This window comes from Acyrthosiphon pisum, chromosome A2, assembly GCF_005508785.2.
Source record: "Acyrthosiphon pisum isolate AL4f chromosome A2, pea_aphid_22Mar2018_4r6ur, whole genome shotgun sequence".
In the NCBI taxonomy this organism is placed as follows: Eukaryota; Metazoa; Arthropoda; class Insecta; order Hemiptera; family Aphididae; genus Acyrthosiphon; species Acyrthosiphon pisum.
In genome coordinates this window covers 106,892,540-106,895,049 of record NC_042495.1, presented here as the reverse complement: position 1 = coordinate 106,895,049, position 2,510 = coordinate 106,892,540, and the positions used below count along the sequence as shown (strand labels likewise).

Below are 2,510 nucleotides of genomic sequence, written 5' to 3'. Positions count from 1 at the left end.
CATGTAAGTAAACTTACTAGTTATTCTGTACCTGGAAAATCTCACAAATATAAAAATCACGGTTTTTTTTTTATAGTTATTTTATGTTCAAAATTGAAGGAAATTACTTATTAAATAACGTCAGATGTGATTAAACAGAAATCTATGGCATTCTGGCGGTAATACCCGATTGAACCGTCACGGGTGTTCACTGGTGATTTATCTTCACTGAATGACCAATTAACTGACCGTCGCCGTGAAATACATGGTCGTATACAATATGGTCGTTAACTTGTGGAAGGGCACTCTGAGAAATTTTGGTTCAAATAAGGCATCGCGCAATAATGAACCCCTGATGTATTTCTGTTTAAAAATAACCAACGGTAAAAAAATACATTTTATATATTATATTATACTAATATACTAATTTTATAATATTCTTAATATTTTGACTTAAATTATTAATGTTTATATTAATATATAAAGAATCAGTGTCCCTGGGAAGAAGATAATGAAAATGTTGATTATATTCATTCCCATTATATAAGCATAACCAATAATTGTTTATTTTAGTGAATGTTAATTTAGTTTATTAAAAATATAATTCCTAAAATTACCATATTTTTAATTGATTTCAAATCATTATCTTTTGTATGTGTGATGCTTGATTGTTATTGTTATTATTTTTTTTTTACAGATATGATGGAACAAATATTAAGAGTTGTACTAAAAACTTAATAATATTTTGAAGCTAATGGAGAATAATTGGAGAAAATTGAAAGTTTTTTTTATATTTTTTGATATCTCGCAGTAAAAAAAAATCAACACAAATTCTTATGGAGCAGAATTTAAACATTTTAAAATTACTTATAGTAATATACCAAAGTGTTAAAATATATTTTTCCTTTCTGATGTGATAATTAAAACGTGTATTCAAATTATTTGTTACAGACTAAAAAATTACAAAGGAATCTACTTAGGAACCTATAGATGCTAAATCATTGCCACACCTATAAAAAATATACTTCTTACATATATGCGATCATGTATATGACGGCGACGGTCAGATAATTGGTCATTCAGTGAAGATACATCACCAGTGAAAACCCGTGACGGTTCAATCGGGTATTACCGCCATATCACCATAGATTTCTATTTGATCGTATCTGACGAGAAACGTACAACTATTGATTATGAAAACTAATATATTAAACACATATAATAATTACAATTATAAATAAATGGTACAACGCACACTATTATATGTTTTACTTCATCGAAGCAATATATTCAGCAGCATTAGGGATTCCTCTTTCCTTATAGACGCAAATCATCCAAAAATATTAGGAAGGCTTAGCAATAGCTAAGAAATACATTTTGGAGGAAAGCTTTGTCCTTTATAGACTACAGATTGATACTTCTCCTCATATTTGTAAATTATGATATTTTTATTAAAAAATATTTAAGGATTTAAATCAATATTGAATATTGTATAAATATTGTGTAAATTAACATCCGAATTTGTAGGAAAATGCATTCTTTTTACCTTATTATATTTGTTGTAAAGCATAACTTTCTTAACAAAAAGTATGATTTAAATATAAATTACTTCAATTTTGAATTTTTTTGTAAAAGGTTAAAAATATTTAAAAATATAGTTTTTTCTGATCACAGCTTGATAAATTGTTATATTTTTTTATAACTTTTTTGAATTTTGAATTCATTTTTATGTGAAATACATTTTAAGGTGAATATTTTGAGATAAATGAGTAAATCCTAATAAGAAGCAATTAAGCAGTAAATTTCATGTATTTACTGTTATCCACCAACGACAACTTAGACAGTTAGACGTATATGTATATTGAATCATCTCAACATTCAGTAAGACCACATAATTAATTATCCCTTATTGTTCACCAAATTCACTTTGTCATAATTTATCTATACAAATATTCCCCTACTATGCAACCCTTGTGACTATTATCGTGTAACAGCGTGTTACTGTAATTTAATCATTATTAGATCGTAAATACGTTTACTTATTTAGGATACATAAGCATAATTTTAAGTGCTCAATAACTTAAATTACATTCGGTTGTCCGTCGACTGTGTACGACTGCTGCGAGTGTAGGGATTTCTAAGAGCAAAAACCTAGTTTATAAGATTTTCATAAGTATACGTAATTACGTTCATTTATTTGGAATTCATAAGCACAATTTTAAATGATCAGTAACTTAAATTACATTCGGTTAGCTGTCGACTGTTTACGACTGCTGCGAGTGTAGGGATTTCTAAGAGCATAAGATAATAGTCACAATCATAATAATTAAAACACGGATTATTATTACCACATACAACAAGGCTCTAGAAAGGAACGTCGATAATATTTTATAAGCCTTACGAATCAAAATACATATATTGTCGCCGTGATATCGACCATCGAACACTACCCCGGAGGAACATAAACCAGATGCAGAAATCACTCCAAAAACCGTCGCATAAGGTCAGTGATCAAATATATATATATATAC

The 2,510-nt window shown here is 28.0% G+C and overlaps 1 long non-coding RNA gene across 1 annotated transcript; it reads left to right on the top strand.

Moving 5' to 3' along the window:
* The first annotated feature begins 25 nt into the window (after positions 1-25).
* On the top strand, positions 26-1,239 carry LOC103309294. Its single transcript, XR_003839643.1, has 3 exons — positions 26-362; positions 677-851; positions 931-1,239. It is a non-coding gene; the product is annotated as an uncharacterized LOC103309294 (long non-coding RNA).
* Positions 1,240-2,510: the final 1,271 nt, after the last annotated feature.